The sequence below is a fragment of the Perognathus longimembris genome, chromosome 2 (genome assembly GCF_023159225.1).
Source record: "Perognathus longimembris pacificus isolate PPM17 chromosome 2, ASM2315922v1, whole genome shotgun sequence".
In the NCBI taxonomy this organism is placed as follows: domain Eukaryota; kingdom Metazoa; phylum Chordata; class Mammalia; order Rodentia; family Heteromyidae; genus Perognathus; species Perognathus longimembris.
In genome coordinates this window covers 126,042,593-126,065,255 of record NC_063162.1, presented here as the reverse complement: position 1 = coordinate 126,065,255, position 22,663 = coordinate 126,042,593, and the positions used below count along the sequence as shown (strand labels likewise).

At 33.1% G+C, this 22,663-nt stretch overlaps 1 long non-coding RNA gene across 1 annotated transcript; it reads right to left on the bottom strand.

Annotated features, from left to right (window-relative positions):
* Positions 1-1,539: 1,539 nt before the first annotated feature.
* LOC125345854 lies at positions 1,540-5,463 on the bottom strand. The gene is made up of 3 exons (XR_007209804.1): positions 5,361-5,463; positions 3,489-3,498; positions 1,540-1,552 (listed from the first exon to the last, which is right to left on the bottom strand). It is a non-coding gene; the product is annotated as an uncharacterized LOC125345854 (long non-coding RNA).
* Positions 5,464-22,663: the final 17,200 nt, after the last annotated feature.

Sequence of the window (22,663 nt, the reverse complement as noted above, 5' to 3'; positions counted from 1 at the left end):
TTTTACCCTGTGTCTCTCAATTTTGGTATTCCCTTTCAGTTTCCTAGTTCTAATACCAGTATACATGGTTTCCAATGTACTCAGATAAGATACAGAGATAGTGCAGGTACAACCACAGGAAGGGGATACAAGAGGATCATCAGTAATAGAAACTACGGTTTCACATGGGATGTTAAAAGTAATTACAACAGTGATATAACAGTTGTTTCCATAACGTGGAGTTCATTTCACTTAGCATCATCTTATGTGTTCATAAGGGTATAGCTATTGGGCTCTTGTGATCCTCTGCTGTGACTAGCCTAAACCTGGGCTAATTATTCCCTATGAGGGAGACCATAGAGTCCATGTTTCTTTGGGTCTGGCTCACTTCACTTAGTATAGTTTTTTCTAAGTCTTTCCTTTTCCTTATGAATGGGGCAATGCCATTCTTTCTGATAGAGGCATAAAATTCCATTGTGTATTTGTATTATATTTTCCTGATCCATTTGTCTACTGAGGGGCATCTGGGTTGGTTCCATATTCTAGCTATGAAATTTTATTTATTTATTTATTTTTTTACAGTCCTGGGCCTTGGAATTACAGCCTGAGCACTGTCGCTCGCTTCTTTTTGCTCCAGGCTAGCACTCTACCACTTGAGCTACAGTGCCACTTCTGGCCTTTTTTGTTTATGTGGCACTGAGGAATCAAACTCAGGGTTTCATGCATGCTAGGCAAGCACTATACCATAAAGCCACATTCCCAGCCCAAGTTTTGCTTAATTTTTTTTGACTAATGTCGTTAGAGCAAGAATCTACTAAAATAGCCAAAAGACAACAATGTTTATTCTTCAGCATGTGCAATAATTCCAGAGAGGCAACTCTGAGTATTTAGAAATACTCAGAGACTCAGAACCCCCTCTAGTACTTAGTATTCCCTTCACCCTTTTGCTATTTCTGGTTGTCTCTGTAATTACACAAAGCCAGTGTTCTGCAGAAAGTTCACTCAAACCAATGTAAAGAAAACAAAAACAAGAAAAGGCCCTTTGAGAAAAATTGACACAAAATATAAAATAATATTTTGGGATTAGTTTTGATGACCAAGTATTCATGTCTACTATGTAAGAAGCTGAATGGCTCAGTCATTGCTGGGATCCAAGCAGAAATTAGGCCTTGCTCTTATTAAGGTGGAAAAGAATAGCCGATACTTGAGGAGAGCTAGCCTCCCTAACAGGCCAAAGCTCTTTGTGTTGTGTGGTGGTGGAACAGTGTGTGACAAGAATGTTCTATATAGGTATTATAATAGATATAAGAAAAGTTCAGGTGAGAGTGTATGGGAAATAAGTAAGTGGTGGTCCATTTTCAAGACATGGTATCTGATTCCGAGTGAAAAGTATACATGGCAATTTGCTCTGGAATCACTCAGTGGTTTGCAGAAGTGATAACTGTAATAACTGTGCATCTAGAATGTTTATATAGAAACAAAATATGCAAAGAAGAAATCAGAAAGGGGCCAACTAGCAGGGGGAAGAGTGGATTTTAATGAACAGAGAAAGTAAGTTAAAATTGTGCATATACTCAGGAACACCTTCCTGCCACTAGAGAACTAAGTGAGGTGGAAATAACCAATTCCAAGAAGTGCATATATTAAAATTACTTACTAGGAAATGATGGAACTTTGGCAACAACCAAAAAGGTCGCGCAATCCCCAGTGTTCAGCCTGTGAGCATCGTGGAGATGGATGTATACATTAATGAATAAATAGTTTGCAGGCACCAATCTGGGTATGCTTCACTACCAGATGCCCAATCTTGCAAAATTACCATTAAAGACTCATTTATGAGGGTACTTCTTGCTTCTGACTCCATTTGTTGCATTTGAGCAGGTGTGTTTCTGATATTGTGCATGTTTTGATTAATATATGAGGATAGGGTATCAAAATTTACAAGTGTTACATAGGAAGAAGTATAACTTTTACTTAAAATTATAAAACAACTAATATCTATAGATGTTCAGATAAACTGAAACTTAACCCCAATAAAATTAGATAAAAGATTAATATCTTTTATTTTGCAATCTATAAACTCTGGAGTTTTTTTTTTCTAGTCCTTGAGCTTCAACACTCTACCACTTCAGCCACAGAGCCACTTCCAGTTTTTTCTGTTATGTGGTGCTGAGGAACTGAACCCAGGGCTTCATGAATGCTAGGCACGCACTCTACCATGAGGCCACATTCCCAGCCCTTGGGGTGTTTTTGTTTCCTACCAGAGCTAGTACTGAATGATAGTAGGCACACTAAATCATGGTGGCTTCGAAGGCTATTTGCACTGAAAGGATTCAGAAGCAAGCTCTTTTTGAGCTTTCATTGCCCTTCTTTTACTCCTCAAAAAGAGCTTGCTTCTGAATCCTTTCAGTGCAAATAGCCTTCGAAGCCACCATGATTTAGTGTGCCTACTATCATTCAGTACTAGCTCTGGTAGGAAACAAAAACACTCCACCTTCTTTTACTCCTACTTTCCCCACAGACATTAAACCTAGAGTCCACAGCCACACGATGGGGCTTGAAAACTAGAATTTCCTTTTCTCAAAGCTAACTATAAACCTAGAATTATTACTCTAACTGCCTTAGTATGTAGAAGCTGACTATTGCGAGATGCTTATAATACTAGCTACTCAGGAGTGTGAGATTTGGAAACTTTCTGTTTGAATCCATTTGGGCAGAAAAGTTGAAGAGATTGAATCTTCAAGAAAAGAGAAACAAGCTAGGTTGAAAGCATAGCTCATGGTTGGAAATTTTTGGTCAAGCATATACTGGGCTCTCAGTCCTGGAAGAAAGTAAATCAGATATCAGTACTAGAAAACAAATTGAAACTGGCTGTATCTCTGATAGATTCTGAAACTCAGTACAAGACTATTGTTCTGTAGCAATGAGGAGGGAATACCCACAGAGAGTCCCTGATCTTCACAGGTCTTGCTGGGTTCCCTTCTTAGTCTATTACCATTAGGTTATGCATTCATTGTCCAATCCCTTTTTCACACAGCTGTCTGTTCTTTGTCAAATCTAAATTTAGAAATGGACAGGTTTTCCAGGTTCTTTGGGTCATCATTTCTGAAGATGCCAGTGTCTTATAAAACCTGATTAAAATACTTGTCTCTTGTTTAACTTGTCTTTAGTGGAGGAATGAGGTGGGAGGAGAATCTTTAACCACAATATGATTGATGGCAGGTGGTAGTTCACACCTGTGATCCTAGCTACTCGAAGGCTGAGATCTATCTGAGGATTGCAGTTCAAAGCCAGTCCAGGCAAGAAGACCACGAGACTCTTATCTCTTTATCCACCCCAAATCGTTAATGTGTAACTGTGGTTGAGCAAAAACTTCTCAGAGTTAGTACCCAGGCCCTGAGTTCAAGCCTCACAACTGACATTAACAAACAAACAAAAATTCTAGGTGGAATTAAGGTGAAGATGAAACTTCTTAGAGGAAAAAAATTGTAGTTTTAAGGTGTTCTTACAGTGGAAAAACTAATGTTACCCAAAAGGGGCACAGAAAAGAAAAATGAGAGAAAGAATGTGTGTGTGTGTGTGTGTGTGTGTGTGTGTGAGAGAGAGAGAGAGAGAGAGAGAGAGAGAGAGACAGAGACAGAGAGAGACAGAGAGAGACAGAGAGACAGAGAGAGAAGAGATTTTCTATCAAGTTTCTTAGAAAAAAACAAAACAAAACCAAGCTTTACCATGTTTCCTGAATAATTGAGTGCCTATTAATGGTAACATGTGAATAAATTGACCCCTAACAGCATAGATTTAAACAAAAGAAAATATAGTATGTAGTTGAGCAAAATAGATGGGAGATATTTTCAGAATCCAACTGTTTTTTCTTTTTGAAGCTTCTGATAAAAAGTCTGTTTCTCTCCTTCATTGCCTGCTAATATTTGCACTGTTAGCAAATGTGTGCAAAGCACCTTTGACTAACCAGGCTCATTTTCTAGAAACTGGGGACTGCAAGGAAGGAGACATGGGACTTATAATCCTGCAGGAGGACAGATCCTAAATGAGTAATTAACTGCAGTTGCAACTAATTACAAAAGACACATGTAGAGTAAAGAGAGCATATGAAAATATATAACAATATAAAAGATTTGGGGGAAACAACACTTCAAAACACTAATTAGGAACAGCATGAATTTGATGGAAGTATATGTACCATCATGAATTCATTGTAGACTTTATGTGTAAACCGAAGTAAATGAAAAGTGACCAAAATAGACTTGTAACATGTACAACAGTGAAAAAATTAACATTGAATTTCCACAATCACTTTGCCCCAATCAAGATTTTTTCCTCTCTATGCTTTCAAGTAAAACATTTTAAAAGTTAGAAAGTAGATTTTCTACTAAAGAAGGAAAATGAATCTTCTAAGCATCTATCCATTTCTTGAACACTATTTAGAGCATAGTTAATATAATGTGGGTTCCTTGGTGTTTGTTTCTCTGATAAGACAAATTCTTAGGTTTATCACGTTCTTCTTTAAGGAAAACTTTTTAAGAAAGTCTCTTGACAACATTCTACTTTGGCAGTCTACAGAGTAAGGGAGAATTGTTGATTTTTATGGATACTTTTTCATGTATTATCCTAAATTACAAACTCCATTCATACATAGAGAATTACTGTGATGGTCTTAAAAAAGAGATGCAGGGAAGAGAGATCTCTATAGAATTTCATAAATTGCTTAGTTACTAGAGACAGACCCAGATTAACAAGGAGCTTCTCATATAGGACTCAAAAATCATATCATTGTATTAGATTTTTTTCTCACTATTTAAAAATCATATGATCCAAAATGATGTGTTCTAAAATACTAATAGATCAAAGTAGCAGTGATGTTAATAAGAATTTATTTGTAATACTTTAGTAACGTTCCCTCAGAGCCTGGAATAGGATAGTATTTTGCTACAATTTTTTTCATTAACAGCGTCCTATTCAGCACAGTTAAGTTTCATGGTTGCATAGAATGATACAATGAGAATAGAGTAAACTGAAGTTTAGACATGAAACAGGAGTCTGAAAGAAGTAGAATTCTTAGAAATTGACTTAAGGGCAGAAGTTGACTTAAGGGCAGAAGTAGCCATCTTTCCAGCCAGCCTTAAACTGAGAATTACAAGAATGGGAGAAGAGTGTTGCTGCCATATAAGGCCGCAAATGTCTGCTACAAAAGGGACACTGTTCTTACATAGTGTGATGGGGGGCAGATACCCCACAATATTTTACAGTATCTTCAATCCTGCCAGTTTTCGTCAGATGTGGCTCCCTGTTTTGAGCTCTTCAGAGGGACAGAAAGGATACAGAGTAAAACAGTTAAGATTTTCTTAAACTATGACCTAAACAACAAAGACCAGTAAACAACAAGTTAGAAGGACAAAATCAGTTTTTCTTAAATTTCTTAGCTGTATTTTTATCCTGTCATTTGTCTTCCATTTTTATATTTTGTTAATGAATCTTTTGGTTTGGTTCTTTTTTTCCCTTTTAAATAAAGACTTTATTCTAGAAAAAAAAAACCAACAACAACAGCTATGACCTAAGAATCTCAAATAAAGAAACTTTTTCTTTTTTTAAAAAAAATCAAGTTTAGTGATTAACCAGAGTCAGACCCTGGGTTTTTATTTTAGTCTTGTATTTAAGATATAATCTTTCCTTAGAAAGGAAAGATTTAAGGATGCTTTAAACAGCAAAGACAAATCTGTTGTCCTGCCAATGAAGATATTTTTGAAGACATAAAGAAAACTAGCAAGGTTCATCTTTGCAAATGCTATGCTGTGTGGTCACAAAAGATCACCTTGCACTTGTTTTTGTGGAGACAGGGTAAATTAAAAACTCCATCATGCTCTTCTGCTTGCACTGGTTCTGAGGCAGCTCTGAGCTATGTTTGTCAACTACTGCTAGCAAATGTTGAGACCAAAGAAATCCATTAATTGTATTGCTGATTTGATTTTAAGGTTTCCTACTTCATCAGCAAGCACTCTATAATTTGGATCATACCTCCAAATCAGAATTTTTCTTGGAGATGGAGTCTTGTAGGCATTTCTGCTAGGTTGTTTTCTAATCACAGTCTTCTGTATCTCAGCCTCTTGAGCAGGTAGGATTACAACTGTAATCACCAGCATTCTGGATGGCTTGTTAATTTTTACGTAATCAAAAGAAAGACCTACAGCCCTTCCAGCTTCCGAGGTAAGTAAGTGGTTCTCATTCAGGTCTACAGCTTTTAAAAAATTACTTGATTTTCAATACTGTAAGGAACATTACACTGAACTTTTTACCACAAGAAGAAATACCCTATTTGCTTATGATTATAAGACTTCTTTTTTTCTTAATATTTTTATTGTCAAAGTGAAGTACAGAGGGGTTACAGTTTCATACATAAGACATTGAATACATTTCTTATCCAGCTTGTTACCTTCTCCTTCATTTCCCCCCACCTCCTGAGATTTCTTATTTAATGTAGTCTCACCAATACCAATATAGACCAGAAAGAATATAGGCAATACAATCAAAATTCCCTAAGCCCAGATCTTCTTATGCTTAGTTAGAAGTATTCAACCATTTGCTACCAACGACTACGTTCTCAAGAACTCACAGTAATTTAAAGGGAAACATATAAGGACATATTAATAATTACAAAATTAGTAATGAAAAACTTCTAACAGCTCAGACATGACATTCAAGAAATCTTAAGCTCAGACTTGTGTCATCTTTTTAGCACTAGAGCATTTTAGTTTTCATAATGAAGATATATTTTATTATTTTTAAAACTTAAAAGTTGTTAAGCAACTATACATACCACGAACTGTGCACAAGCACTATGCATTTATTATCTAATGTAAATCCTTTTATCATGTATTAGATAGACACCACTAATACTAGCATTTCACTGGTAAACAAAAATAATTGATTACTGAGCTAATTTCTTCAGTTAATAAGCAAGGGAAGCTGCTTTCAAGTTTGGGTGACTGTATTTTTCCCTGTGGTGGAATTGTGGCCACATTTGGCTATTGTTCTACTTTGATACAGATGAACCATAATAAGCATATGGTCATAACTTCTAAATAACCTATCATGCTCTTGTCTTGTTTGTCTGAGAAGAGCACAAGATATGACATGAAGAGGAGGAAAACATTTGTCAGAAGTAAAGCAGTTGTACTTGGTAAACAGTAAGTAGAACTTGGGTGCATCTGGAGGAAGCATAACAAACTTGATTGAACATGTGCATCATTGGTTATAGCCCAGGGAAAGTACCCTACCACAAATATTGCAGTGGGATCACTTAGCTGTCATTCCCAAATCCCTACTCCCGTGTCCTCCTTTACGATGGGCAAATTAAGCACTTGGTTTTCCAGTCTCCTTTGCAATTAGAGGTACATGTGTGACCCAGTTCTGGCTATTAAAAGGTTAAGTGGAATTCTGTTGGGGAAAGCTTCTCTTTCTAAATAAAAAGCCAAGCTTCCTAAGGAGAAAGTCCATTCCACTCCAAATTTCTTTATTATTTGAACTCAAGTGTAATACTTGAGTTCAATCAAATGCCTGGTCAGCTACCCATCACCTTATACCACACTCTCCCGTGATAAACTTTCAGTCTGTTACTCAGTCTCTTGAAGAACTAATTGATTCTTAATTAGTACATGTGTCATTTTATCTTTCTTATTTTCCATAAGTAGAATTATGCCTTGAGTGTATTTCAAAAGAATGTGACATTAACAATAGCAAGACTTCACAGGGGCAATTTCCAATTCCCAAGTGTTTCTGTTTTAGACACAAGAGGTGGTTCTCCTGACCTCAGGCACATCAGGGCCATTCATTCTTCTGTGCCTTTGCTTATTGCTCTCTCCTCTGTTGAAGCCTCGAAGATCCTTCAAAAATGACTTTTCCTATCAGTTTTTTTTTCTAGATCTCTCCCACTCTCAATGCTCTATTCATCTCTCTACTTAAGTACCCTAACCATTCAGTTATACTTTCATCACACCACTGATTCTTTGTTATGTAGGTGTGTACTTAGATATGCATTTTTACTTTATATTATTTCAGATCTGCATATCATGCCAGATATTTCAGACATACAAGAGATACTTAATACATATTTTTGAGTATACAAGTTTGATGTTTTATATTTGCCATACTTAGACACATATTATTTAGTTTGCTTATTCTACCACTGAGTAGTGGGTTACTTTGAGAAAGGACTTATATCTCACTCATCTTTGTGTCTTACACATATTTGAAAGCCAAATTCATGTTTAACAAATTGAATTGGACTGTTAATATATTAAGCATATCTCAATCATCATGTTAATTGCTATTTCCCCTGTGGGATAGGGCAGGGGTAGGAAGGCCGTTGAAGCATAGCTATCTAGTTAGTTCACTGAGTTTAAGAAATTCCTACTATTTAAGTCAGAAGTGAAACATTCATTTGATATAAAGGGGAAACCCAGTTCATGGATTCCTTGATTCAGACATGTTTGAAAGATGAAAAGAACTGAATCTGTTTTTAAGAACTTTCTAGTTTCCTCTCTCTGGTAGTCAATCCAATTCAAGTGCAATTTAATAAGTTAATTGCAAAGTGTGATTGACAGAGGCAGGGGACAATGTGTGATGTGAGAACTTCTCTATAAAAATGATGATAATAAGTAAGGATCCTATTATTTCATTAAGGAATCTGTCTTGGCTGATGCACAGCAAGACTTTCTCACAATCTACCTTAGAAGTGATTGATGGCAAGCCTGTGTTCATCCCTGTGTCACCAAACTAGGAACAGAGAGAATGACCATTAGTATCAGTTTGAACCTTAACTCTCCAAAGCTTAAAAGGTCCCAGATGGAAATAACATCACTGAAATCTTTCGGAAACTCTGCCATTCTCTTAGGGATATTTAGGAACTGAAGCATAAAAAGTTAACAGTTGCAAGATTCACCAGATTTTTAATGAATACTAAAAAACAGCAGTTTCCAGGATAAACAAAAGGTAAATAAGAATTTCCATCATGTAACAAATTCAAAAAAGCATGTTTAAAAATAAAAAATCACACTAAAATAAGATTATAATTGTTCTGAAACTACAACTTTGAGTTAAGTATTTTAATTTTGAAATAGGAAATTAGTGCTATTTATATATGTCAAAATACATTGTTCTTGATAAAGACAAATAATTTTTAAAGAATTCATTTAGATCCATTTTCCAATTGTTTGCAATGAGTTAAAATTGTTTAGACTTACATTTTAAATTGAATTTATATATTTATTGTATGCATATTTAACAGCTGTCAAGTAAATGTTCCTACATATTTTTACTATGTATTAATTTTCGGTAATATGCTAAAAAATAGGCTATCTTTTAAATTTCACATTCACTAAAGTTTAATAAAAATTAATGGACTTCAAACAATAGCAAAATACAAAAACATTTTCAACATAAAATGTATTTTCTGATAAAACAGGAAAAAATAACATCGAGTGGAATTTATGTCAAAATGAATATTGATATAAAAATTTCCAAAGAAATGTAAAAATACCTCATCCATCATTATATAGCTAGATCGTTGCCTTTTCCTCTAACCTAAACATTTACAGTAACTGATTTATGCACGCCTGAATATCAAATCTAGTGTAGCTCAGATAATTCTTCTGCATTAGAAAAATGAATAAATTAAAAGCGTGTTTCAGCAATTTAGTCCTCTTAAGCTGAGATTCTGCAAGCTCCGCAGAAGATGTCAAAACCTGCTGATATCTAACAGAGTCAACTCCAAGTTTGTGTATCCCGGTCCACTCTACCTTTCCATCAGGCAGTGCATGTGGAAATAGAAAAGCAGCTCTCTAATTAATCAAAGTCAGATGTGCCTGAACGCCTGGAGTTGCTCCTGATCCTTGTCCCAGCTTCTCCCATGTTCTCTTCTATGTTTTTACCTTGAAAACTTCTGCTCTGAGCTGGGAATGCCTGAAGGGCTTGCACGGTAAGTCAATGTGAAATTATCTCAGCAGGAAGAAGTTGCTTTTCAGCTTAAATGATTTAAGGCAGCAATTTTTCACACTCTCAAACTCTGACAAACGCCCAGATTGCCTCTCATGTCTGACTTCAAAATATTCAAAGAAAAGCTATTTTTATTAAAAACACTCTAGAGAAAATTGTATGTCACTTGTTCTCTGATATAACTTCATTTCTCCTGACAGTGACAATTTTCACCTCAGTACAATTTCTTTATTTTTTCCAAAGCTAATTCTGCTTAATATTAGTATTTATACAAACTCATATCAACTTGTCTCTGTGAAATAGTCAAGGGTGTCAGGTAAGTGTTGCTCACTGTCACTCATCTTCTTTGGGTGTTCAAAATGATCAATCGATTTAAAACTACACTTACTTACTTTGGATATTATTGTTTTATTTGTAAGGGAGCACTTAACAACTGCTAAACCCCTTCATTTGACAAACCTGTGTCTGCAAACTACAAGGCATTCTGAACTTGATGGCACGTGTCTGTTGCGAAAGATTGTAAAAGTTTACATTAATAAATCTATTTGTTCTATGTCTCTAAATCATGCAGGTAGTACAGTGCGTGTTTTGTCTTACGCCGCTTCCATGTTAATAAGATTATGGTGGATGTCATCTAGCACTGAAACATCACATTTGCTTTATTATGAATGCTGGCAGTGCAGAAACATCACATTATAATCACTTCAAAAAAGAAATATATTCTGCATATTTTCATATGTGTTTATAATTCCACTAAACCTCAGCAGAATCAAGCTCAGTAGGGACAAGAATGACAGAAGGCTTAATGTTCCAGACTCTGCGGAAATCTTGCTTGCATTGATATATAGCAGGATGGTTAATATGTATAAGGTTACTTGTGGCCTGTGACCTCAAAGCATATCTTCTGGCCTTATGGTGAATTTCCATGAAACAAAAAAGAAAAATAAAAGTGACTACTGTCATGAATTTCCAACAAATAATTTTGAGCTGTATTAAAGGGTTAATTTTATTTTCATCTGTGAAAGCCCAAAGTATTTATAAAAAATAATGTGAACAATAACATTTGTATCATTTCAGTATAACAGTAACAGTGAAAATTTTCTTTTAAGTAGGTTTATCAATTTCCTATAATGTGCTTTTTATAGGCCACTAAATGTTTAATTCCTAAATAAAGCTGGATCATTTTTATTTCATCCAGATTTCGTTTAAAGGAATCAGGGAGAGAATTACTTTTCAGCCTTTTCCACACACAGAGCTGGGGTCAGGTCAAGGAAGTACATCAAACATAGCAGAGAAGAGCATTTCATAAATTTCAATGTTACCACAATGCCACACACAGCCCCTGTGCCAGCCCCTTGCATGAGAAGTTGTCATTTTTCCTGTCTCTAACTTGGGATGTATTTTCTGTTTGGATGTCACAACTATTTTGATTTTACTTAGCTTCTCTGGGTTTTATTGACCATTAGCTCACTGATGGGAAGACTGAAGTAAGTTTTAAAGATGTATTTAAATGTGCTTTATCTCTATATTCCTCAACATTGAAGGATGTTTTTAAAGGTAATTTGTGGATATGCATGAAATGAAATCTATGAACCACTGAGAACTTAACTTAAACAAGTATTAAAATCCACTACTAAAGGGGCTTTACTTAGACACGCAAGCACATATACACTCTCTCTCTCTCTTTCTTTTATTGTATCCCACAAGTTTCACTTGCAATGGATTAAAATAGAAAACAATTGAAAATTAGGGTAAGAAATATTCATACTGAGTATATTACTTCCTTTGCATTTTCAAGAGAAGCCATGATTTAAATAGTTAGGATTTTATTTCTAATAAAAGCAAATATATTGAAATATCCAAGATGTATTAAACACATAAATTATTAAATTAAATGCCCTATACTTTTCATCACACAAATGCAAGCAAGTAGGAAGAAAATATAGAATTTTTGGCCAAAATACTCAAAACTTGGCCCCAAAACTGTTTTGTGTATTTTGTTACAGAAACAAAAGAATTCTTGTATTGAAATATAATTGTCTTAGATATATGGATAAGATATCATTCACCAATAATAGAGCAATGAAATCTTAAAGTTTATACCTAAAATAATTCTCAATGATGTCATACAATAACTTAATCATTTAAAAAATTACAATATTTTACAAAGGTCATAACTATCCAATTTAATATCCTATAAGAAATGTAATTGTCAATCACCTCTAAAATAAATGTCTTTTTGTATCTCTATAGAAGTATACACACATGAAGAAATACCAAAAATATGTGAACTAAGAAAAAAATTACTTTGTATAAATTATCCTGTATGGGTTTATATATCATTATTATTTTTATTGTTTCATTGGAAGTTATTCATTTGTGTATATTTCATATTTTTGTATTCATTGTTTTAAAGTAAAATGACAAATATTTTTAAGGAGAAAATTTCTTTGATTTCTATGTGGTTTTTTTCTTTCAGCCTTGGTGTTTCAGTGCATTGCACCTGAACAATTGTATGGAACATTTTTAAATGTCCATTAAAAAATTGGATGTAATGCACATACACAACCACACACACCCTTTTATGTTTAAGTTAAGAAATAATTTAGCAACAGTATTTTAAGCAATCCTTGAAGTCTGCCTGTGTCACTGAGTTCCAGTCTAAACATTTTGTAATACAAAAAATACATTTATTTTTTCCCAGTAGGCTTTTGCAGTGTGGACTTTTTCAGTGTTATCTATGCCAAGGAATCAAGTAGAGTGATAAAAAGCTTGAGAGACTGTGCATTAGTGAATATTTTTGTTGGCAGCACCTAGAAATTTTATAAAACTAAAACAAACACAGAGGTTGCTTATTTCTGAAAGGAAATCAGCCTCGCCAAATTTTTTCTCAGGAAAATACAACTGCCCAAAATGATATAAATGACTGCTGCTTTCACTAACATATTAACTCGAAGAGCTGGCGACACCAAAGAGCTGCATTAAGTTTTCTCTTGTTTACATTTTTCTAATCACCATAAAAATCTTTAGTTAAACAATTACTCTTAAAACAATCAGGACAATATATCTCTATAGAGGAGAAAATCGATTTAACAACAAAACTAGATTTATCTGTATTGATCAAGAGACGTTCAGTGTAATTTTAGTGAATTATGCTTGGCTCTCATTTCCTCCCTGAAATTTTCCACTGGTGTTGGGAAAGGCAGATTGCAAGCTACTGCATAATCTTTTACAAACTATTTATTTCTTCTCTTACTGCTTTTCAAATGCATATGTACAGACATATAAATATAGGGAATGGGACCAAATATTTACTTTCTAATAGTGAAACAATTTTACTATTGTGTGTGATTTCGCTAGTAGTACTTACCTAGGACTCTGATGCCACTTTTTAAAAAGAAAATTCATTAGCAAAGAAATCAGGTCTCCATAAAAGGATTCACTATTAAAGAAACAAATCTAAGTTCATCTTATGAGAACAGAATTAAAAAGATTAAAAAGTAATATGATTTTGTCTTCTTAAATAAGAGTAATTTTCAAACATTCTGTTAACACTTTCATACCTGGAACTCTTTTGCCAGCAGGAAGGACGCAGGAAGGGATTAGATGAAGAAAAATGTAGTATGCTGTAACTGATGCCATATAAATTGTACATCCTATGTGCAGGTAAATATAAAGACAGAACATACTGGAAACATTTTAGAAATGATAGTGGTTCTCTTAAGTATATGGCTAAAAGAATCTTATAGATTTTGGTCTCTTTCCTCAGCAATAAAAAATATTCTATTCTGTCAATGTCTTCTCAGAGTTTTTCTTAATCTTAAACACTGTATATTTCTTTCTTCTGATGCTGGCAGCATCAGACAGTTGTATAAAGAAAACATCCCTCATTCATATGAGAATGATAACGAAATTTACTTTCATGTTAACATATTTAACAAGTAGCATATATAAGAGTACAGCTGAAAGACTTGGTGTATCTTAAATTTAGTTTCAATACTTTGATAAAATCATGTCATTGTTCAGTAAGTAAGAATTAACTTTCTTTATTTTTAAATCATGACTTTCAATTTTGTTCTGTGTTTGCAAAATCAAATCGATGACAATACACAGTAAAGTTACCAGTGAGCTACTAATTCATTTGACTATTTTTAACATTTAGGTCCACAACTTCCTGTCAATTAGGTTATTGTTAGCATGTATTATTAATAACATTCATATTCATAAAATAAGACTTACTTATTTTACTAAATTTGTGATAACTCAGTTTTTAATTTTAAAGACATTTGTGTTCTTCGTGTAACCATGAGAAGTATATTCACTTATCAATAAAGTCATAAAAGCTTTAGCACAAGTAAGGGTCTAATGTTAAAGTGAGTTTTTAATATAAGAAAAGAAAAAATATTAAACCCTTATGTTGAAAATAATATTCTATGGTAATGTGCAATAATTACCTTTTTCAATGATCAAAGCATTCATTAAACAAAAATAAATGGGATTAAATATAAGTTTAGAATATTAAATGTAGTAACTAGAAACGTTTCTCTTGAAAACAGATACATGAGAGTCACCTTCACTAACAGTGATATTTTCCAATGATTCTATAGATCTAGGCAGATTTTATCACATTTATAATTTGTAGATGTTTGTTCCAAATCTACTGACACTAACATGAGTGTACATTTGCAGCTATTATTGTAGTATTGAATTAAAAATTTCCAAGTTGGTTATAAAACCCTCTTAGCAATAAGATTTTCAATTAAATTACAGAAAGCCAGATTTTGTCTGTCATATTTTAATAACTTCCAGGTGTTTTTTGCATTTGATCCCTAATTTTGTAGAAAGATGTACATTTCCAAAATAAGTAAATTAGACTACTTGTACAGATTGTTTCTGTGAAAAAAATGAAAATACCTAGAGCACTTTACAATAGAATTAGTTCTTAAAAAGAATTTTAATAAACTGATAAAATGTTATTGTTCAATAGGTAATAATTGTCTTTATATAAACTTAAAAATATTGTTTAGAGTGATTAATATACAATGCACCATTATGCATCTGGGAGTGTTGATGCATAATTTTTAGTTCTAATGTTATTGTGTAATTGAGAGAACATGTTCATTTGCTGTAATAACTACTAAGATGCACTTAATAAAATGAAATGTAATAATACTCGTAATTTAATCTATTCATGGGAGTAATTTTAAAAGTCTACCACTCTCCTTAATGTAGATAACATTCATAATTTATAAAGTGTTGTGATGCAAAATTGACAATACCATTGTTTTTTACACTTTGAGATGATTCCACAGCCTTCATATCATCTGCATACCAACTTCGGGATTATCAAGGGCAAACAAAAGATAATTAACACCAGAAACAAGGCAAATGCAGTAGCTACTGACAGAGGGTTCTCATTTAATGCAAGACTTCTCAAGACCAGAAAATGAAGCTCATCTCTGGAAAAAAAAAATTTCAACATCCTCTTCTTTATATAAATCTTTTCACTCTAGTTTGTAAAGGTAACTTATCAGAGTGTTGGAGCCATCATCTGTAATAGAGTTAGCAAAAGTATTTTTTAACAAACTTCAAATTACATGTTTGCTATATTACTTTTGCTAATTCCTGATATAATCATGCATTTATTTGGACTGTATGAATAAGAAATAAAATATAAAAATATAAACCACTATAAATTCCATCATGTTTTCTGACTCATGAAGTAGTTTTTAAAAAGCATTTTGCACAATTTAGTAGTCTAGTCTTTGTTGCAGTATATACAATGTTATATGCAGATATAGTATGCCTCAGTGAAGGTTCCTATCTATGGTTCAAAAACCTTATTTACTATTATAAAACTACATTAGTGGCAGAGGAATACATTATGTCTACCTTGATTATATCTTCCTAGTCATATGAAATTATTTATTGCTTCTTAAGTGCCCTGTAACTCTTCATAAATCATATATGCATATATGGATATTTTCAATATACAATAAAACACGGGGCATGTATCAAATGCGTTTTAATTGAATGCCTTAAGTTCTGAAACAATAATTCTAAAATTAGTTTGAAATATGTGACATATTTTAAAACGAATTCATATGTTAAATGTGGTTTTTAAGTGATAGGCCTATCTAATAAGGCATCACGTTATTAACAATTAGTTTTCACTGAAGTAGATGAGTTAGTGACAAGCTTTGGAGTTTAAAATCATGACTCATTTTAGAAAATGGCTTTGTATCACATAGCTATTTAGGTAACATAAATATGGTCAGTTTATGTCTTCTGGAACTAATTATGCCTTATAGATTTCTGATATAATATAATTGGGAGGTCATTTTCTAAGCACTACCATTAGATAGAAAGTCCATCAAGAGTCTCCTTAGGTAGCATGATTGTTAAAATAATTTCTGGCTTTTATCCATACACATTTTCCCCCTTGATCTTCAATTTGAGAACAAAAGTTGGATATATCTCTTCCCAAATTTCCTACTCAAAGACTGTCTTCAATTACTACCTAATGTTCTAAACTCTTCTCCTGAAATCCAGGCCTAATACATATTTCCATCTGAATGTACTCCCAAGTGAGTGTGTATAAAACATTGATCATTTCTCTCCATTTTTACCACAGCTTACCCAATGACATAAGCTAAGAACCTACAAATCGATCTAGACTTTTCTTTATCCCTCAGGTACTCAATCACAAGATCCTACTACTTTTTCAAGGTTGTAAACATCATTTTGATATTTCTTTTCCCCTGCATGCTCCCTGTTACAGGTGCAGTAGAAATCACAGCAATTGTTCAACCCCTAATTGTCCTTCCATATGTAATTTCCGAACCTCTCTAAATCAGTGGTAAGCAAATACATTTTGTGTGAAGGTTAAGATAATAACTGTTTTAGGCTTGCCATTAATGCGGTGTCTGTCCACTGTTCAACATGCATTCTATCAAGAAAGCAACCATCAACACTACATAAAAGATGGGTATAATTACGTCCCATAGAACTTTATTCACACACACACACACACACACACCACTCAAAGTTGGAGTGAGGAGTTATAAGTTCCTAACCTGTGTTCCACATTGCTCTCAGAGTACAATTTCAAAATAATTATTCATATTTGACCAGTTTATTTGTTCATCTTTTTTACCATCTGAAGAAAAGAATTAGACCATCTTACTATCATCTTAAAAAATCTTTATATTATTTCTTCATTTTCCCTCTCACTCCATATCTCTAGCATTCAGTATTAGACTATTGCCACCAATTTGTAGTTGCACCATCATCGCTTTTCTTATCCTTGTGACCTATACAGCTTTTGCACATTATGTAGGATAAAAGAATGCCTTTTATTTTCTTGTTCTTTTTTTTCTATTCGTAGGGAAGGAACCATGTTTATTTATCCTAATATTGGCATTACTAGGTTCGATACCTGCACATGATTTTAATTTATCAACTGATAGAAAAATATATAGAGCACATAATTTTATAAAACACATAGACTTGTTCTTTTCTTTGGTGACAGTCCTGGGCTTGATCTCAGGTAGATCTGTGCTTTTGGGCTCAAGGCTAGCACTCTACCACTCAAGCCACAGCTCCACTTATGGCTTCTTGGTACTTAATTGGAGATAAGAGTCTCCTGGTATTTTCTGCTCAGGCTGACTTTGAACTGCAGTCCTCAGATTTCATCTTCCCAAATTAGGTAGAATTATAGGCGTGAGCCTTCAGCATTTGGCTTAAAATGTAAAAGCTTTTAAAAATTAATTTATTTCAGCCACTCAAGCTATTTCATGTACCCCTCAACTCTGTAGTGAGAGCACTGAGTTGACATGCTATATTTGAACAATGTTTATTTTACTAAAATTTAGAAACACTTTTTATTGTTTAGCTTAGAATGCCCTACATTATGATTGTATGACTAATATTATAAAAGAAGATACCAAATTAAAGAAAGGAAAGCAAGAGATGTTTTACTTACAGTCATATTATAAATAGGGAGTTTACATCCTTTCCTCCAAATATTGTGTATGTCTAAGTAATAAATTCATGCTTTGTAAATGTTCTACAAAATAGTAGGGAAATATAAATTTCCCTAACATAGTGAATTATAAAACATTCTTTGAAGACAGAGTTGCTATTACAGTATATTTAGTGAGTTGGGGCACTTGATAGGAGGGTATGTCACAGAGTGGTAGATATAAGCAAGTGACAGACAATAAAGAATTCTGTGGAAGTGGGTACTCAGTAAACTGACATTTGATTATCTTGGAATATTGATTAAAAAACCACATCCCTGTGCAAACTGAGTTTGTTTTAAATATTCTTCTTAATAAAAACCAAGCATAATACTTTCTTTTTCATACAGTTTGACATAATTTTAGTTAATAATTTAGTGATTATGATCCATGATATGAATCCTTCATTAAATAACATATGTTAAATTATTGTTAGAAAATCCCTTCACACTTGAATAAATGAAAAATTCCTCATTAATATATTTCTGTTAATTGATATCCTACTTCAAATAATTTCAGTAATTTCTTACTAGTAATATAAAAGTAATGTTATAAGTAAGTATATCTGTATTTTTATGAATACCACATTTCTAATATTTAAGTAAATGTATAACAAATATATTTGACTTATATTTTAAAATATATGTGTAAATATTTAATAATATAGATTTAAATACATATTAAGTGAACACAAAGTAAAACATACAGTATACATGTTTAAAACATACATATATACATATATGTTTACTATTATGTTTAAGTAAAACACATTACATACGTTATATACACATGCATACACATATATATGTAACACATATATACATATGTATGTATTACTCACATATATGTGTATTGCACATATATGTATGTATTGCATGTATATGTAACATATGTAATACTTACATATTACATATAGATATTTTATTTAAAATGTTAAATATAGGTCTATTAACAATATAAAGATTTGTAGATTTAGCTATATTGACCAAATAAATTGATTATTTTTGTCTATTCAAATCATTTAAGATAATCACTGATCTTAACTGACTATATTAAATAAGATCAAACAATTTTATTTAAATATTATACTAATAAACATTAAAATCACATCATATAGTAAAGTACATTATTGGTTTAATTATTTCCACTAAAAATCATAGCAACTTGACCACTTAGAAATATTTCATGTTTTACTCTTTTTTGTATTACCTAAAAAGTTCAGTCAAGTTTATCATGGGTCTATTAGATGTTAAGTCTACCTTATCTCTTTAGCCTATGACTGTTTTAATCACTGGGTTTAAAGGAAGTAACACCACATCATTTTTGAGACTCACCTTCTGAGACTGGCCAGGCTCCCTCTAGTTATCCTAGATCTGTAAGACACTAAAGTTCATGTATGAAATCTGTGCTCGAGGAAGCAGTGTGCCTACATGGAAATAAAAAGTGGTCCCTGGGTATTGTATACATGTTTATTGGTACTAGGGAAGGGAAGGGGAACGTCAACATGGAGAGATAAAAGATAAAAGACGAACCAATGCAACAGCAATACTTATAAAACTATATGCTGTAAACCAACTGTACAACTCATGGGGAGGAGGGGAGGGAAACGGGGAGGTAGGAAGGTGGGAGAAAAATATGGGAGGAGGTGACAAGTTGGATAAGAAATGTACTCGCTGCCTTATGTATGGAACTGTAACCCCTTTGTATACCACTTTGATAATAAATTAATTAATTTTTTAAAAAGAGATTCTGCTGGACTCACCTCCCCAGATACCCTTGTTGAGATATATTAGTGTAATAATACACAGTGACCTCCACTGAAGTCAATAGAGAGGAAACCTATCAAAGTTCATGATTCATACAATCACATGGTACAACAAAATAGTAATTGAGACTGCCATGTTGTATAGTGTTAGGAAATATGAAACAGGCAGGTAGGCTCCTTTAATATTCAAGCTATAATTTATGTTAGTTACTTAAATCACAGAATTTAATGCTGTGAAATTGCTTTTATTCTTATGATTCATCCATATTTAAAACAATCTCAGTTTTAAAGAAAGTAAGAACTTGTAGGAGTATGTTATATTTTTCTTTTGGCTTTCTCACTCAAAATATGGATCTTCAAGTAAAACTGAAATTAACATATTGTTATTATTTAGAACTTTATCTTGCTAAGTATTTTATTATGTCTCATTGTACTCAACTCGTTTGTATATCTCTTCCTCTGAGATAGGTCAGACAGCCTTTATATCATTGTATGAATTGAAAATCACAAAGAGAGCCCATACAAGGTTTCACATTTCAGAATCTGCATTCAATTTTCCTTTATCTTCATCTACATCATGTCTGGAATGAGACAGACTGTACACGAAACTTCCATGCCAACATCTTGTATAATATATGATACAACTCTCATGAGATGCACCCTGGAGTTTCCTTCATGAACTAACCCATAACATTCCTTCTACCAACAACAGTAAATTCTCTGCGAGGCAGAAGGTTACTTTCTTTTCATTTTACTTGAGAATTGATATATTCATATAGAAGAACATTCTAAAAATGTAAGTATTAGTGGTTCAGAAATAATGACTTAGTGTTTATAAACAAGATATTTGAATTTTATTTTCTATGCTTTTTGAAGGTGAATTTTAGTATGCCAGAAACTAGGGTTTATTTCCCTCACTATTTCTCTAAAACAATAATTTACTTATTTATATGTATAAAAGCAGGTAAGAAGTAATTTAGTAAACTATGGGAAGAGGTTGTTTCAGTGTCATAGATCTAATCTATAAATTCATATTACATTCCAGTTTTCTTCTTGTTTTTTATTATTCCCCAAATTTTAATATCCATAATTATTCCCATTGTACCAATATTTTTAGAATATTGTATTCCTTCTCATTGTTCACATTCTTGAAATATCAGCAAATTATCATCCTTACCTCTAAGCACTGCTTTGCACATTCTATCAAGTGAGATCCTGCAAGCTTTCTTCATTAATTACTGTCACCCTTTCTCTTAATTATTTTGAATTTTTGAAACTTTCTTTAATTTGCCTTCTAAAATTGGGATACCTAAAATTAAACATACTATTTAAAGAATATTTTCACTCTAGATTTTCTCATCTCCTTACAGCATTAATCACAAGATTATTTACTTCCTTTAAGGTTTTCATTTTGAATCATATCCTAGTTAAGATGCATTGAAAATAATTTGAATACCATAGCTGAAGTGCAAGCAAGCAAAGAATTAACTCTCTGGCTGCCAAGTTCACCAGCTAAGTGAATGCTTATGCAATAGAGAATGGTGAAAATTGCTTAAAAAAAAAAAGCTGAGAAACAACCACCTTATTTGACATTTTGACATTAAAATTTATGAAATGCTGGACAAGGAGCTCCAGGTCTTAACTGCTTGAATCATAGAGGACATGTTACTTAAATATTTCTAGGAATGGCAACTGTCAATAGAACACAATTGCTTGTGTATACACACATTTTTTTCTTTTTCTTTGCCAGTCTTGTGGCTTAGACTCAGGGCCTGTGCACTGTCCCTGGCTTCTTTTTGCTCAAGGCTAGCACTCTGCCACTTGGGCCACAGCGCCACTTCTGGCCATTTTCTATATATGTGGTGCTGAGGAATCGAGCCCAGGGCTTCATGTATATGAGGCAAGCATTCTTGCCACTAGGCCATATTCCCAGCCCTTGTGTATACACACATTTTAGAACAAATTCAAACTTAAGTCTGTCTTGTGCATATGAACACACACACACACACATATTTGTATCGTATATAGAATTTTCTGACTAAATACAAGGTTTAGTAAAATAATGGCCTTATTTCTACTAACATTACATCTAGGTAAAAGTATGTATATAATTTCTTAACTAGTAATAAATACAAAAGAAATACTCTTATTTATTTCTCCAAGAAAAAAATGTGTAACTAAATTTTGTCATTTTGCCACAATGATATTATGTCTTTAAGACTGCAAAGACTGAAATGGTAAGTATTTGAAGATGTTGAGAAGGTAGATAGAATTCAATGGCAAACAAAATAACAGAATATCTTGTTTTCCAGAAAGCATTACAAATTACTCTGCCCATACTAGATATTACCTAGCATAAAATTGTGTAAAGCTGAGCATGATGATTCATGCCTATAATATAAGCATATGTGGGTTGGGAATATGGCCTAGTGGTAGAGTGCTTGCCTCATGTACCTGAAGCCCTGGGTTTGATTCCTTAGCACCACATATATAGAAAAAGTCAGAGGTAGCATTGTGGCTCAAGCAGTACAGTGCTAGCCTTGAACAAAAAGAAGCCAGGGACAGTGCTCAGGCCCCAGGATTGGCCAAAAAACAAAGCAAAACAAAACAAAAAAAAAAGGATATCAGCATATGGGAGGCTGAGATAAGACCTTGAGTTACAGTATAACTTGAGCTACATAGTAAGATTTTTGTCTCCAAAACAATTACTTGGAGATGAATTTGCATGATCAACATTTTATTTGAAATTTTGGTAGAAGTCCTGTCCTTACTGTTGGGAAAATCGGTGAAAATGAAATTAGGAAACTATGATTAGAGGTTTAAAAAGTCAAAAAAGACCATTTAAGCCAACTTTGTACAACAGAACAAAAGTTTTCCTTTCTTGTCTTATAAC